The sequence below is a fragment of the Chiloscyllium plagiosum genome, unplaced genomic scaffold (genome assembly GCF_037043375.1).
Source record: "Chiloscyllium plagiosum isolate Xiang-an unplaced genomic scaffold, Cpla_swu_hap1 HiC_scaffold_1, whole genome shotgun sequence".
Classification (NCBI taxonomy): Eukaryota; Metazoa; Chordata; class Chondrichthyes; order Orectolobiformes; family Hemiscylliidae; genus Chiloscyllium; species Chiloscyllium plagiosum.
The window spans coordinates 31,910,343-31,928,593 of record NW_028270139.1 but is presented as its reverse complement, the minus strand read 5'-3'; the positions used below and the strand labels follow the sequence as shown (position 1 = coordinate 31,928,593).

Here is an 18,251-nt window from a genome sequence, read left to right as displayed (position 1 = left end):
TTGGTTGCCCAATGGAATGGATGTGCCAGTGGACTTGGTTTCTCTAGTTCCATATAGGAATTCAGGCAGCAGCTCAAACATGCCAGTTAAACTCCGTACAGACTAGTTGCTAAATGCTTTTAGCATACTTTGTTAAAATGTCATCCTGTGATATTATATATAAACCTTTTGTTCCAAAACTTTTGTGTACATGGTTAAATCGCATTTTCTACACCGTCCTGTGATTTGAAAGCTTATACATGGTGTGTGTCAGTTGCTGTGTGGATACAGGAGTAGAAATTCTTTGGATTTATAAATGCAAAGGCATTTTAGTTGTGACTTCAGTCTACTGAGGGTGAATCTCTGGCAGAACCGAACCAATTCGGTCTGGAAATATGTTAAGTATTCTGAATTCCTAGAGTAGAGCAATTAAACCTCTCCAGGGATACTTCAAAACTCATACCTGCAAATCTCAGGCAGCTGGATGTCTTCTTTCTGACGATTTACTGACTGATGTGAATGTTAAATCCTGTTACAAAAGGTATGAGGAATTTCCTTTGATAGGACGGCTTAGCCTAGTCTCATTAATCTGATCAATCAAACCATTCTTCTGTCTTAGCCAAGTGAAGGGATCACTTACTAACCGTACTTTATATGGTATACATCTTCTACTTTAAGTTATAGTGATCACAGTTGTAAATTCACATATATGGAAAGAAAGTATTTTGCAATTATTTAAACTCAAAGATTTAACGTCCCAAAAAAGATTATGATAGAAGTCATGCTTTAATCTTAAGTTTTAAATACCTGTATAGCTTATTTCCCTTGTGTCTCAAGAAGTGGTGACTTGGCTTTTTTCATCAATTAACGGATAGTGTTGTGATTATGGAGGTAACAGCAGGTGAATTTGGGTGTTGTGTTGAGCCAGCAACCCAGTTTCAACAGTGTGAGGCTTTTAACTGACAAGAGATTGAGCAGAATCATGCTCGAACCCAATTGTTTGTAAACTTGATATTGTTCAGATTTTCATTTGACACTTCTGCCTCACAGCTGTGCATCACATGTCTTAAGAAGGCTCCCTTGATGGGTCATTAGCATTAGAAATCCCTCAATATAAAGAAACACATTTGACACAAGCTAATAGATGTGTCAAAACATACTGGAAGCAGTTTTTTTTTGTTGACTGTGATTTTTAATTTATTAATAATTAACAGTTCACTACAAGTAAATAAACTTTCGTATTGCTCCCAGGCATGTGTCTCCCCCTAACCACCTCAACCACCTCAATTTCCTGTCCATAATGGATACAAAATTGTGGAAACTATACAAATTCCTGATAAAGCCCCCAATTAAATATGTATCTGTTCAAACTTGAACAGTGACCAATTTATCTGGAACAACTTTGCCAATTCCTTTTCTAATCATGGAAATTACATTTTTGACTAACTAGGCTTCTTTTCCTGTCCAAAGTTTAAAAAAAAAACACGACACCAGGTTATAGTCCAACAGGTTTATTTGGAAGCACTGGCTTTCAGAGCGATAACCTGGTGCTGTGTGATTTTTAACTTTGTACACCCCAGTCCAACACCGGCTCCTCACATTATGACTTTCCATTCCAAAGTGACAAACTCAAGTTGCTTAACCCTTCCTCACCACTGACCTTCCTAATATCTGGAATTCTATGTGTGGCTTTCTTCTGTAACCTCCTAAGGGCAATAATTTGTTTCTCCAGAGCTTCTCATTAAGAAGTTTCAATACTTAGCTGTTGACTCAGTGTGAAAATAGACCACAGTAAATGGCGATGATTGTGGGTCCTAGAGTGAGGGGAATGGAGAGCGGGGAGGAATGTGTGGATTACTCAGTGGTAATCAGAATCCGAACCCACTGAAGTTCTCATCAAGGGGCACAATCTAGGACCTTAGTGGTGTGCTGTTTAGTGCATTTTCATTTCATTTCTGGAACTTGAACTATAGCTTCACACAGATTGGTAGGGTGTATGTTTCCTCTTTGCTTCTTTTATTGATTTGTGTTAAATCAGCTTTGGGGTTTCAAACACAGGTTCTTGTGGGTACGAACATCAATTAGCACTAAACAAACTCCCTATGATCATCAGAAACCAGTTTGGAAATATTAAGCTGGGATAGTTATGGCTACCTTTCAAAGGTTACACCTCACATACAGTGATGCAAATCTTACGGGAGTGGAGCAGCTCTTGGTGTGTTTGTATTTTTCAGTGCAAAGATTTCTTGTGTTATAGTTTGCTATAACTGCAACATGAGGTGTATAATTAGGTACTCATGTTTATGTTCCTCTTTGTAATGCTGTCCTTGTGTCTTGATGAACTTATAGCCTACCCCCATTCTGTTGAGTCCCTTTATACAGTTATTAGTGTCCTCAGTTTGCCACTAGAGGCCATAGATTTGTAAATTTCTGTTCCCTTGCTGGTCAGGTGTATTCCCCATGAAGAAACCACAGTGACTACGACCTGATATATGCCTCCACAACCCAGCACTCCCAGTCTGATCCTATGGTTTATATGACACCACTCTTCTGTCTTGAATTGCTACTTTTCACTGTATTAATTACCTCGATGATTAGAAATGCTGAGTTCCATGTACTTAAGATGTCTACACACTGCTACTTGATAAACCTCTTGACCATTGTTGAACAAACCTTCGGGCCTGGTATGGACCCCCTTTCCCAACACCTTCCCTTCCCTTTCCAAAACTGGCATGATGTGACAGGACAGCTCAAATTGATCTCTCCATAGTATCTCAACTGACCTACCTGTATTCCCTGGACTGGTTTCATTTCACCTTCAGGATGAACTGGACCCAATCTTCAGACTGCAAGGATACAGATCCCCAGACTCTGATAGGACCAACCAGCTGACTGACCATGGTGAATCTCTGGACTGGAATCTGTTTAGCACCTTGACAGTCCCTCCTGATTGACTCCCTGTAGTTCCTTTTGATAACACGAAGCTTGCTTCCCATTGACTTTCAGGTATGGTCATTGCGTGAGGCGCATGCAGTGTAAGTTGCTGGGCAGGTTGCAGGGATGTTGCTGATGTAGGTGTTGTTATGAAATGACCAAATCCCTGACCGCTCAGTGTTCCAAACTCTGACCACCTGCTGCTTTTCCCTCCATGGTAAAAAGTAATACATGCCACAGAAAATGTACAAAATGCATGAGAGCTCAGAAAAAAACTAAGTGTTATCAGATGTAAGCAGTGTAGATGCATGAAATCTCTATGTATCCTGGCAAGCAGAGTGACCTGGCAGAATCATGCCAGTCATAGATGTCCTTTACCTCCGATGTGAGAATTGGATCAAGAGCAAGCACCATGATGTGATGAGGCTGATATTTGCTGCTGTTGACTTGCACGGGCAAGTGGCCAAGGACGATAGTGGCCATGGAGCATGTCAGGACATTGAGGTGGGAAGGCAGTTATACAAATGTCAGCGCAAGCAATTAGTGACCTGCAGCTGCTAGGTGGCTGGTGTAATACATTAGATATTTGCAGCATCCAGTTTTGATGAATTAATGAATTGTAATTTATTGTCATTTCCAATAATTTCCCTACCACCAATGTGAGCCTCACGTGTCTGTAATTTCCAGATTTTCCCTGCTACCCTTCTTAAACAATGGGACAACAATGGCTATTCTCCAGCCCTCTGGGACCTCACCTGTCGACAAAGAGGATACAAAGATATCTGTCAATGCTCTAGCAATTTGTTCTCTTGCCCCTCTCAATATTTTGGGATAGATCCCACCAGGACTTAGGGACTTACCTACCTTAATATTTTTTAAGATGGACAACATTACTTCCTTTTTAATAGCAACTTGGCTTAGAGACGTGACACTCCATTCCCTGAGATCATCCTCCACCAATTCCTTCTCTTTGGTGAATATTGAAACAAAGTATTTGGTTAGGACCCTCAGGTACCTTTCTGGCTCCACACATAGATTCCCTCCTTTGTTCTTGAGTGAACCAACCCTTTCCCTGGCTACCTTCTTGCTTTTAATAGAAGTATAAAAAGCCTTGGGATTCTCCTTAGTCCTGTTTGCTAATGACATTTTTCATGTTCCCTCTTTGCCCTTCTAATTCCTTGTTTAAGTTCTTTGCTACTCCAAAGGCTTCGTCAATTCCCATCGTCTGAGACCTAACGTATGCTTCTCTTTTCTTTTTGACCAAGGTCATTAACATCCCGAGTTATCCAAGGTTCACATAACTTGCCGTACCTATCCTTCATTCTCACAGGAACGTGCCGCTCCTGAACTCTTATCAACTGTCGTTTGAAATATTCCCATATATTCGATGTGGATTTACCCTCAAACAGCCACCTCCAATCAAAATTCTCCTGTTCCTGCCTAATTTTGTTGTAGTTCGCCTTCCCCCAAATTTGACACCTTCATCCGAGGATTGCTGTTATCCTTATCCATGAGTATCTTAAAATTCACGGTATTATCGTCACTACTCCCAAAATACACCCCACTGAAACTCCACCCACCTGGCCGGGCTCATTTCCCAAAACCAGGTCCAGTATAACCCTCCCCTGGTTGGACTGTTTACCTACTGTGTCAAGAAACCTGAATGGTCCTTATAAATTCTGCTCCATCCAAGTCCCTAGCACGAAGTGAGTCCCAGTCAATTTAGAGAACGTTAAAATCACCCATCACAACAACTCTGCTGTTTTTACATCTTTCCAAAATCTGTCTCCATATTCTCTCCTCTATCTCTCGCTGGCTATTGGGAGGCCTATAATTTGACCCACCCATACTGCCTCGCTGCACGAGTCCTCAATGTACAGCTCTCAGTACAGCTGTGAGATACTCCTTTACCAGGAATTCAACTTGCCCACCCCTTTTTGCATCCCTTTCTATCACACCTGAAACATCTAATTCCTGGGACATTTAGCTGCCAATCATGCCCCTCTTTCAGGCAAGTCTCTGAAATCGCAATAACATCATAATTCCAAGTACTAACTTCTTCTTTTTATATATTGTAAAAAGCCTTGGGATTCTCCTTAACATGAATATTTTGTGTCGGTATTCACTAAAGAGGAGGAATACTTCCAAATTCTAAGTTCATCTGCTCTAAGTTATACTTCTCACATTGAAACACATGTATTTCAGAGACCACCACCACTGCTCTGTTCAGCAGCGTTTCCCTGCTTGTTCTTGTTCTTAGTCACGTTCACCTTGGTTTCTACCTCTCCCTCCATTTCTGCATCCATTGTCCTCTGGTTCCCATCCCCCAGCCACACTAGTTTAAACCCTCCCCAACCACTCTACCAAGTTTCCCCCAAGCACATCAGTTCCGCTCCTGCCCAGATGTAACACTTCCAATTTGTGGAGGTCCTACCTCCTCCAGATCCAGTCGCAATGCCCCACTAATCTGAAACCTTCCCCCTTGCACCATCTTTTCAGCCAAGTGTTCATCCTATATATTCTGTTGTTTCTACTCTGGCTAGCTTGTGAGACTGATAGTAATCCTGAGATAACTACCTTTGAAATCCTACATTTCAACTTTCTTCCTAGTTCTCTGTATTCTGTTTTTAGGACTTCATCCATTTTTTGTTTAACTTTTGTTGTTTGTACCCACGTGTATAGATGACCATTGGCTGTTTGCCCTCCCCCCGAGAATGTCCTGCAACTGCGCCGAGACATCCAGGACCCTAGCACCAGAGAGGCAACACACGATCCTGGATAGGAAATGCCTATCTATTTCCCTTACAATTAAATCCCCTATGACGATAGCATTTCTCTGTCTATCTCTCCCTCTGCAGCAGATCCAACCACTATGCCATGAATTTGGCTGCTGCTATTATTCCCCTGAGAGGCTATTGCCCTCAACAGTGTCCCAAACGGGATCTGTGTTTTGCAGGGGCATAGCCACAGAAGATTCCTGCACTGCCTGCTCAGCCCTCTTGCTGTGCCTGTGGAGTCCGAGTCTGTGGTGTGAACACCTTTCTATACGTGCTATCCAGGACACTCTCCGCCTCACACTACCAGAAGGATGTAGATGCTTTGGAGAGGGTACAGAAAATGTTTACCAGGATGTATGGGGGATTTGTAGCTATGAAGAAAGGTTGGATAGACTGGGATTGTTTCCACTGGAATGCAGGAGGTTGAGGGGCGACCTGATAGAAGTTTATGAGATTGTGAATGGCATGGATGGAGTGGAAAGTATGAAGCTTTTTTCCCCAGGGATCAATTACTAGGGGACACAGGTTCAAGGTGTGAGGAAAGAAGTTTAAAAGAGATGTGTGAGGTAAGTTTTTCACACAGAGGGTGGTGAGTGCCTGGAACATGCTGCCAGAGGAGGTGGTGGAAGTAGGGACAAAAGCAGCATTCAAGAAGCACCTGGACAAATACCTGAATAGGAAGGGAATAGAGGGATACGGATCCTGTAAGTGAGGATAGTTTTAGCATGGAAGGGTAAAATTTGGCGATGCAGGCTTGGAGGGCCGAAGGGCCTGTTTTGTGCTGTCTTGTTCTTTGTCACTTGGAATCTACAATAATACCTGTGGTAAAATACAGTGAAAAGCGTCAACTTTGTGTTTTTCACCACAATCCAGCACCATTTTGAATCATTTCAGAATAAAAGGGTATTGCTGAAAGAGATTCCCTCTTCAGTCTGTGGCCTCCACCATGAATCCTGAGTCCTGTCACCGATGACACCTGTGCTGCCATCCATTCGCTGCCTGTCCCAGACCCAGAGTTGCCATTGTCCAGGTGCCATCTCCATTTTGCTGGGCTCACCTCACCGACGATTTGCCGATGCTGGGCCCACACTCACTCCGCAATCAGGAGCTGTGGCCTTGCCGATAACTAGGAGTCCAGGCCTACCATACAACAACCATTTCAGCTGCCACCTTGCTGTGCAGGGATGGAGAGGAGGATTCCAAATGTTTAATAAACATGGCAACTTGGGATAATAATGAAATAACCATAATCACTGCTTCACAGCAAGATTCCTAAGTTGCCATTTAAAGCCTTAAAGGGTAAAATCAAAAAGACAATGTGTTAATGTCAAGATTCTGGTTTTTCATTCTTGCCACATTTTCTGATTTTTCTCACCATTGCAATGACATACCAGAATGTGAAATTTCCACCTTAAGTTGTCCTGATCGAATGAACTAAAGTTGATAGATGCTTGGATTTGGGTTTTGAGGAAACCTCCTTTATTGTCAGCTTGCGGTATGTTGTCAGTGCTTCAGACATGCCAACAGTAAGACTACCAGTTTGTGCTCCTGGTATGCAAGACTCAGAGGATACTTTGTGGTGTTATGGACCAGGCCAGACCCCCCTCAAAACATTTCCAGAAAGTAGCAAGCCCCTTAACTTTGCTAGTTCTTTTAAGCAGGTGTTGATTGGATATTCCAGGAGGGATGCAGCTGGTCAATACATTTAGTTTTAAACAAAAAATGCAATTTATTTACAAGATTACCAAATGAAACATAGACAGAAGAGAACAGAATATAGAATAACTTAAACTATCTGAAAACTCAAACAGATTAATCCCAACTTAATGATGTTGTTCCAAATACTTGCAACAATTCCCCTAAACACCCCTTCGCAAAAAAGGAAAAATCAAACACAGGGTCTTACAGGAGAGAGGGAGGATGGCAGAGAGATTCAGCATGGAACACCCTCTTCCATGTAGCTGATTCTTGGACCAGCAGCCTCAAAACAGACTGACTGCTTTCAGTGAACATCCAGACTACTAAAACCAAACCAAACCAGAGAAAAGCTGAGTTGGGAGAATTGGCCACTCCCCTTTCATTAGTAAGTGTTTTTTAAAAACTTGAAAGCCTTTTTCCTGGGACAGTATCTGTTAGCTATAATCAAACTGGCCCTAAAGCCCTTCAAACCTAGACTTCAGAATCGCTGCTTTTCCAACCTCTCTGAAAAAAGCCGAGGACAGCATAACCTTGTTAAAGGAGCAACATCATTACGGTGGAGCCATCTTGTTTGCTAAGCAATAATGTGGAGTGCTTCAATTTTACAACAAGTGGGTAGTTTGAGCTTGTAACAATTTCTCATATTGACTAAAATCAAGGAAAGGAGAGCTTTATTGTGCATACTTAAATTTTGACATGCTCTGTCAGCTGCCAGCCAGTGAAGTGGAAAAAGTTAGGAAAGAGCATTGAGGAGCAAACTGCACCTTGCAGATAAAAATGTGATACAATAGGGGCAGTAAATGTGGAGGATTTCAGATGATAAACAGGAATTATTTGAGTCGTTTGATGCTACTTTGATATATGGGCTCTCTGTTATTTCATCTCTAGTGGAGTGTGGAGATTCTTCTCACTTTCAAAGACAGGAAGCATGGTTTAACATGCATAATTCACCAAAAAGATCTGACCCATCATACATTTTGACACACAGTAAATTTTCTCATGTTTGTTTTTGGATCTGTGTTCCGGTGTTTGATATCCAATGGGAATATAGTCATGGAGCAATGGTTGCACTTCTGTTTACAAGCTGAAAGCCAAGGTCTTCACATGAACTTATATATTTTCACTGCTTATGATGTTTAACTCCTGGCTGTTCCTTCTGGTTAAGGGAAGCTGATACATTGTGCAGCTCAGAAGTATTGGCCTGGTGTTTGAAGGAAAGGCAGGTTTCCACTCCTCTCCGTTTTTAGTGCCATGAAAGAGCAGCGCAGTTTTGACAGGAGATTCTGATCAAGCTGCTTCAGAAATGTGGAACTGTGCTCCCATTCTGACAGTTTGTTGCAGAACTGTCAGGGAAGGGCAAATCACATCACATTTTCACAGCAGTATTCTGCAATTTAAAAGTTCAGAACTTGGACCAGGAATTGACCATTTGGCCCTTCAAATCTGCTCTGCCATTCAATATCATCATGACTGATCATCCAGCTCAATAACCTCTTTCTGTTTTTCTCCATTTCCTTTGGTCCCGAGTTCTACATTCCACTCCTAAAAATCATAGAGTTCTTTTGGCCTTGACTGCTTTTTGGGGCAGTGCATTTCACTGTCTCTCCACTCTCTAGATAAAGAAATTTCTCCTCATTCTCAGTCGTAAATGGTTTCTCCTTTATCCTTGGACAGTGATTCCTGGCTCTGAACCTGCCTAGTCCATTAGAATTTTATAAGTCTCTTGGAAACTTCCCGCCTCGTTCTTCTAAACTCCGGTGAATACAATCCTAACTGACTCAATCTCTCTTCATACATCAGTCCTGCCATTCCCAGGAATCAATTTGGTAAACCTTTGCTGCACTCCCTCTAATTGCAAGAACATGCTTCTTCGGGTAAGAAGACCAAACCAATGCACAATAATCCAGGCGTGGTCTCACTGAGACCCTGTATAATCACAGCAAGTCATCCCTACTCCTGTAGTCCAATCATCTCATTATGAAGGTCAACATACAGTTTACCTTCTTTATTACAGTTTGTATCTGTGCACTTTTAGATGACTGGTGCACAAGGGTATGCAGGTCTCGTTGCACATTTCCTACTCAATTTGTAACCAACAATCCACCTTCCTAATTTTGCAATCAAAGTGGATAGCCTCACATTTATCCACATTGTACTTCATCTGCCATACATTTGCCCACTCACAGCTTCTCCAAACCACCCTGAAGCATCCTCCTCGTAGCTCACCTTCCCACTCAGCTTTACATCATCTGCAAATTTTAAGGTATTATATTTACTTCCCTCATCTAAGTCATGCACATATATTGTGAATAGCTGCAGTCCTAGCACTGATTATCTCCCCTCCCCACTCACTGCCTGTCATTCAGAAAAAGACCCATTTATTCCTATTCTTTGTTTGCTGAGTGCTGTCCAGTTTTCTGTCTGTCAAAATACACTACCCCTGTTCCGCCGCACGTTAATCTTACATGCTAATATCTTATACAGGTGTTGTCAAAAGCCTTCGGAACATCCAAATAAACCACATCAACTGCCTTCCCCGATCACCTCTACTAGTTACATCCTTAAATCGTTCCAAGTATCACAGACAACCACTTTGACAGCTAAAGTTAAACGGTCAGTATGTAAGGTTCAAATGCTAGGAGGGTAAGTAGGGAGTCAGGCAGGTAGGGTCCTAGGTAAGTGGTATACTAGATGGGTAGGGTGCCTTTGGTACAGATTGGACTGCTAGGATGCAAGGTGTCTAGGTAAATGATAGAATGTTTAGGGTAGGTCAGGATGTTTGGGAAATGATGGGTCTGGCAGGAAGAGGAGAGATGTCAACTCCCAGACACTGAGTCGGGATAGGACAGTGGCAGATTCTGAATGGGTGGAAATTGGGCTGGTGATTTGGATGCAGCAATAGGGGAGGGTGTGTGTGTTGGGCCTGGAGTTGGGTGGGGTGGGGGAGGTGGTGCCAGAGAGTGTCAGGTCTAGTGGTTGGGCAGGAGTAATGGACCTGGAACCAGTGAAATTGTTGGGGGGTGAGGGTGACTTGGCTCCACAATGTGGGAGGTGGGGGTAAGTTGGGTCCAGAGTGGGGGATCGAGGGGGAGAGTCCGATCCAGTAGTGGGGCAAGGATATTGAATGCAGGAAGATGATGTTGTTGTCTCTGGGTCTGATGTTGTAAGGGGTTTAGTGTGGTGCAGTTAGAACTGGTCAGGTGTTTATTTTCCCAGGAGTCAGGAAAGTTACTTCAAAAATTCACCTTTCCTAAGTGACTGTGTACTTAACTTCAGCGCAGTCCTCTGAATTCTGTGATTTAACTCGGTACTTTTGGAAGGTTTCAGCTGTAAGGGAATTTACAGGAGGAAACTTTAATTTCCCTGGCAATTCCTCTGGAGTCTGCAACAATGTGGATTGTGCATGGTCCCCTTGTGCAACTCCCATCTACATTCCAGGAATGACTGCCTGGCCATTGGAAAATCTGGGCCAATATTATATTGTGGCAAGCTGTAGAAATATCATTTTAACCATAGCTGGTAACATTGCATGAACAGAGCCGACCCTTCTGTTGGAGTGGGGTCCTTATCCCTCTGAATGTAGTCCGTGGCAATCCGGTATATATCTATTGCTCTAACATGCTCTTACAAAACGGAACTTCGACCAGGACGGTTATTATTGCAGGAAACAAATTTCTCAGACAATTGTAGGGAAAAATGAGCTGATAAACTCATCATCTAAGCTGCCCTGTGACCTAAATGCAATGAAGAGTTTTAAGGAACACCAATATGTTTAAGGAATTTATCTAAATGTATTTAGTCTTTTCTTCCTTTTTTTTGGAAATAGATCTTTTCAAATATAAATTTGTTAATTAACTATAATTCAATGTGTATGGTACTTTGGTCTCACGAAGAACTATATGTTACCCCCTTGTACATTGATCAGATTTAGAACAAAATAGCAATCAAGGGACCAGCTGATTCTGAAATCCCCCAAAATTGATGTAAATCTTTTATAATGAATGGAGGATTAAAGGATGTAATTTTTCAGTGTTTTGACAAATGAGCTTTAACTGATACATTCATCCTTTTGAGGAGAAATAGTTTCTATATAAATTTGGAAATTGCCTGGATCAGACCTATATTTAGTCAAATTTGGGATGCAGCGAAATGTAGAAGAAATGGGAACGTGAAAGAAACTTGCACTGAGCAAGGGTTTCATTGCTGGTGTCATGTACAAAAAAAAATGAGTATTAAACTCTGTGTTTGCAGGGTAGCTCTGGTAGCAACTGGTAAACTTGCACTCCACAACTTGATGCACTCTGGCTTTTAAATGATACACATGAAAATTTGTTCAGCTATGTGTTCGGGGAAAGACCAAAATTTTCAGGTTGTTAATCATGGTGACATATTACAACCTAAGCCTTATATTGTTGAGATTCGTACTTGACATCCAGAGAAAGATTTGGCAAACATTTCTCATGAATATGGTGAGTATCTTTAATGGAATTTAGGCATATGTGATAGCAGGGATTTGAGAAAGGCTGACCTCGTGATTTTCTGCAGTTGATTCACTTTTAACATTTATATTAGTCCTGTAGCTGAGACCTTATTGATTCTGGAGCAAGATTTTTTTGTGCACGAGAATTGCTTAAAGCGTCAGTTTTATTCTCAAGAAAGCAGCTCCTTCTTTGTTGTTATTGCTGAAACCTTTAACTCTCAACACTTTTGGAAGAAAGCAGAGGGATCAGATCCTCTGGAAGCATTTCTGGGAAGGAAAATTGTCCTCTGTAGGATAGTGTGGAGACGTGGGGAGATCATTTGTGCCACAAAAGAACTTTTTGTTCACATCTTGAAAGGAGGTAGCAGAAAGGGCAAACATGGTCAGTAAAATCCCCCAAAACTGAATCAAAAACGAGGTGGCTAATTAGTGTATTAAAAAAAGATAACTAATGAGCTAGTTGCTGTTAGTTTTCTGAAATTGCCTTGATCTAGGAAAGGCTATGTCAGACTGGAAGGTAGCAAATGTAACCCCCTCTATTCAAGAAGGGAGGGAGACAAAAAGCACAAAACTATAGGTCAATTAGTTTGATGTTAGTCAAGGGGGAAGGTGTTACAATCAATAATTAAAGAGATCATAGCTTAGCATTTAGAAAAAAAAATCAAAGTAATCAGATCAAATGGAAATTATTTAACAAAATTATTGCCTTTCATTGAAGGTGTAACATGCACTGAGGATTAAGGAAACTTGTAGAACTATTCTCCATGGATTCCCAGAAGGGTTTTAACAAGGTGTTGCATTAAAGTTTATTGCAATTACTAAACTCTCATGGTAAAGGAGTTAACATATTAGCATGGATAAAAGAAATTACTAGCAGGCAGAAGACCAAGAGTATGGGTACATGGGTCAGACTGGCAGAATTTAACAAATGGAGTCTCTCTCTGGGTTCTGTGGTCAGATTTATACTTTTTTTTACAATTTACATCAGTGACTCAGATAAGGGGAGCAAAGGCATGGTAGCTAAAATTGCAGACATCGAGATAGGTAGGAATGTATATTGAGAAGAACATAGAGGGAGGTTTCAGACAAATACGGTTAGCTTGCGTGATTGAGCAAAAAGCTAACAGATGGAGTCCGTGGGAAAATGTGAAGTTATTTACTTTGGTAGGAAAAGTTTTTAAAAAAGCAGAGCATTACTTAACTGGAGAACGACGACAGAATCTTGTGGGTTTAGATGTCCCCCTTGTGTATGAGTCACAAAATGTTAGTCAATAGATACAACATGTAATCAGGAAGGTTGATAGGATGTGTCCTTTCTTACAAAAAGAATTAAACATAAAAGGGAAGGATGCTGTACTTGGTACAGGGCTTTGGTGAGACTACATCTTAAACAATGTGTACAGTTTTCATCTCCTTATTTAAGGAAGGATGTAAATGTGCTAGAAGCAGATCCAATGACGTTTATTAGATTGGTACCTACAATGAACGGGTTGTGTTATGAAGATAAGTCGGACAGGCTGGGTATATTTCCACTGGAGTTTAGAAGTGTGAGGGATGACGTTATTTGAAGTGTTTAAGATCCTGACTGGTCTTGATGAGGTGCAATGTGGAGAGGATGTTTCCTGTTGTGGGTGTGTACAGAATTTTAAGAATTAGGAGTCACCCTTTCAAGATTGAGATGAGGATAATTTTTTTTCTCTGAGGATTGTTTAACTTCAGAATTCTCTACCTCTGGAGGTTGTGATGGTGTGATCACTGAAAAGTTTTAGGGCAGAGGTAGATAAATTCTTGCTGGGAGAGAAAAGGTTTATGGATGTAGATAGGTACGGGGAATTTGGAACTCAAACAGATGGCAGAGCAGGCTCGAGAAGTCACATGATCTAATTCTCCTTATAATTCATATGCTCATGCATAAGCACGTATGTAAATGTTCGACCCCCTTAAGAAGACACTAACTGGTGTAGCATTTCGATATATTGTATAAAACACACACATACTAGAAGGAAGATCTATGGATTCTGTTATAGATATTGGGGAAGGCAATGGTTAAGTGGCAGTATCATTGGATTGTTAATCCAGTTAATGTTCTGGGGACCTGATTTTGAATCCAGCCATGACAAATAGTGGAATTTGAATTTAATAAAAATCTGGAATTAAGAATTTATGAATTCATTGACGATTGCCAGAAAACCCATCTGGTTCACGAATGTCCTTTAGGGAAGGAAGCTATTATCCTTCCCTGGTCTGGCCTACAAGGGAATCTACATCTACAGGAATGGGATTGCCCCTTAATGGTTGTCTGGGCAATTAGGGGTGGGCAGTAAATGCTGGCTCAGCTAGCGATGCCCATATCCAATGAATGAATATAAAAACATACGATCCATCATCACCTTATCATCATCAAGTAATGCTGTATGTCTGGTGAGTATACCCAAAAATCAATGTTTATGTACAAATATAGCTGTTCTCATGGAGTTCAAGTCTGAAAATATTAGCATTTCCTAAACAAAGTTGTAATTTACCTTATTAATTGTTTAAAATTAGCGATCCTGGTGATGTATTAGATGGAAGAGACTGCACATTCTTTGAGTTGCTGGGAGTAATGACAAAAAGTCTGTTATTAAGTATAAAAGTAACACTTTAAAGAGGCTCATAAGCTCCAATAAATTGTAAAATATACAATGAAGGCTGCATGAAATTGTGGAGTATGCCTCTTGTCAGTCTATTGAAAATGCTAATTTCTATTCAAACCGATATAAATAGTATAAAGTAAACTCTTTTATCCAGCCTGAAGTTCATAATTAGTGCACTGGAAAATAGTAGTAGTTTGATGAAGTGGTTTGTGGCTGCACATTGCATGTCTGCTCCTTGCAAGTGTATAAATAGTGGGACAAATAACACGCACTTAAATAAGAAATTTAACAGTCCACTGATTTCACACTGTGTGCAAAAATCTGTACATAACACCCAAACCTGGATATTGAATGGCATCCCCATGATCTTTAACAGTTTATAGCATTCTACAGAAATACTGTAAGCTCATCAGATTGATGCAATGTCCAATTAAGGCTGTGATGGATGTAGGAAGTGGGCAAGATTGATCTTTTTTCCAATCATCAGTTGCTCAAGATGTACATTCATAAAATATCTAGTGTAATCTTTTCTATGTTAACCATTGTGCTTGGCAGCAAAAGTCTGCAAACATATGACAGGCCTCATAAAGCATGTGGTGTTTCAAGCTTTTCTGTGATTGATCTCAGCTAAGATTGTGTTTTATGCTAAGGAGTTTTGATACAGCTTTTAAGGTGAACTGTGGATTTTTACGATTAATACTGAAGCTAAAGTTTAATATATTATCACTTCTATTATGTTTCTCAATTGTAGCACAATTTTAATGAATGACTTTGAACTAATTGAAATCAAAAACACACGCAGGAGGATTTGATCCAGAATGTCAAAACTGTGTTTGTTGTGGTCTGTGTCATTGATGAGGCTAAAGTTTGTTGTGTAAGAGTTCGAAGGCTGTGAGTTGCAGACATCTTGTAGTTTGGGTGCGCTTTTGGGTGTCCCTCATCAAAGAGGGTGAAAACCCTAGTCAATTTATTTTATTTTTAGTAAATTGTTGGCTTTGCCCATACCAGTAACAGAAAGTGGGAGCTACCATGGACACATTGCCAAACGATGCTTATAATATTTCAAAACCTGATCTTATGGATCCCATTTTTGAGGATCCTATCCAAACCTAAACCCCTTCTCCAAATGCAATCCTTTGACTGATGATTCCTGAAGATCTTTGGTATCTCTATGAAACCCAATATTTGTTCATCGTTGAGATCAGGGGCATTTAAACAACTGAACGAACGCTTGCAGAATATATTTTCAAAAATACAAAGGCAACAGGGTACCTTTCACCTTTTGCTGCCCCTTCCCTCAGTGTAACTCTGACTTTTTATTACTGAGGCAAGCCTTGGACTTCTTTGTCATAAAGATTAGGACCATCCAATGTGTCACGTATCTACCTTGTCCTTGTTGATGAAACCAACTTCATCTATGTCCCTAGATCATGAGTCTTCAACGATCTTTAATCTCAATTCCATTTCCCATTATGGTCTTTATAAACAAATGTTGATCTTAAGCTGTATCTTCTGTTTATATTATTCCAATGCACTTTATATGGTAAACTTTGATTTTCAAGCCCCTTCAAAAGAGCATTTTTATTTTGACCCACCTTTTCCCTCTCCGAGCTCCTTGCATGACCAAAGTCTGTCATCTCTCAAATCTGTGTTCTGTTTTTCCTGAAACACACTTTTGTGGGGGAAGTGATAGTGAAGTGGTTATGTCAGTAAGGGCACATTGCTCAGAGACAAGGATTCAAATCCCACCATGGCAATTGGTGAAATTTACTATCATTTTATAACATGTGTAATTTAAGTCATCTCAATAATGGTGACCATGAAATTATCATCAATTGTCAAAGAAGCCCATTTCGTAGACGAATGTCCTTGAATCTAGATCTTCCATCTTTACTCAGTCTACATGTGACACGAGATCCAGTAAATTTGATTGGTTGTTATATATCCAAAAGTGCTCTTTAACACAACTGAACATTTTTCCCCATCACCAAATCACAACGATGCTTCGATTGTTTTTAACCAGTAACTGCAACCAATAAATCACTCGTGCAGCCACTTGGTTGACTCTGAAGTATCCATCTACACTTAGTACAGCTGTAACAAATGCTGGCTATGCCAGCGATGATCACTTTTCATTAATTATTCTTCCCCAATTAAGTTTCTTTCCCTGAAAACACACTGAAAGCACCCTCATCAGAATCATAAGTGATGTCTTCTATGACACTCTGTAATGCACTACCCTTCTCTCTGCAGCCTTTGACAGGGGTGACCATGATCTTTTATTGACTCTTCTTCATTGACCAGCTGAATATGACTAATCATTCATTCATAACCTGAGAATCTCTTGCAATTGTTTCTCTTCCCAACCCCACAGCCTTCATTTTGGGATCCATTCGTGCCCCTCCACCTCCTACTTTAAATATATATGTTCCTCCAGAGCAATATGATGACTCCCAGCTCTATCCTAACACCAAATCTCTTAACCTCTTTGTTCTCATTGTTGTATCAGCCACTTATCTGAATTCCAGTCTGGCCTGATCAGCAGTCTCTTCCATTTAAATTTGGGAAGATCAAAATCAATGGTTTTTGTCTCTGCCTCCAACCTGTTTCTTCATTGCTGATTCCATTCTTCACCCTGGCACTGGATCCAGCGACCCGAAATGTTTACAAACTTAGTGTCTGATTTGATGCTGAGTTTCTAACTTCATTGTTTAGGCAGTAACTTAGCCTCCACATTGGCAGCTGTATGGTCAGCTGTTGACACCCTCCTGGAGAAACTTTTTGTTTTCCCATTCTTATTTCTCTTTATTTGACACACGGATTGTTTCAACCTGCTTTATAAATTTCATTTTCATATTTAAGGACAAATCTGAAGAAATAAGAAATTATGCTGTTAATAACAAGACTTTACAATTCCTATGAATAGGTCCTTTTTGAGAAAATTTGCTATCACATATTCATTTAGCTTTAGTATGTAATGTCTGCTTTTTGATGTGACACAGGATAAACACTCCTGCTTAATTTAAAGCAGCAACACTGAAAAGATTTATTCTATGCAGTAATCTGTGAAAATTCGATAGGCCCATAGCTATTTAAAGTAAAAATTGACAACTTTATTTCCTTAAGTATAACAGACAGTAATTAAATAACAACTATTTGCAACTCCTTCCACTAACTTATCTTTTACCTTCCTCCTCCTATAGTGCTAGTCCGATAAAACTCCCAATTAAGATTTACAAAACAAAACTTCTTATCTCAACACCATGCAGCTTTCAGTTTTCTCTGAATTCCTGACATCTTTTCTTCTTGGGGATTCTGTTTCATAGGTTACTGATCAATGCAAGTATCTTTAAGGGAGCGATTTTTCAGGCAGTCTTTACATGCTCGTAGCTTGACAGTTCTCCTCCCAATTGTTCAATTTTCCCCAGTCTTATACCTTTAAAGCATTGGATTGTACTATTGTCTTTTAAGATCAATATACTAAATTCAAACTGGATTGGAGTTTGGTATTTTTCAGGGTATAATTTAAATTGATTGGCCTAATTGGAATCTGTTTTGTCATTTCCAGGCAACCAGCTCCACTAGCTTCCCCAGTAGCTGGAGCACATGTTATATTGTATCTTATTGAGAACACTTGGTGCTGTCACTACTAGCTTTTAACTCTCTTAAAGGTACTGTACACCCACAGCTTCATAACATTTTCCACACGTTGATTTAAAAAAAAAAGACCAACTTAAGCATTTACCTCAT

The 18,251-nt window shown here is 40.3% G+C and overlaps 1 protein-coding gene across 9 annotated transcripts in view; it reads left to right on the top strand.

Moving 5' to 3' along the window:
- Nucleotides 1-18,251, top strand: part of prdm5 (PR domain containing 5) — a 351,179-nt gene that overhangs the window by 233,155 nt on the left and 99,773 nt on the right. The gene's annotated exons all lie outside the window — the stretch shown is intronic.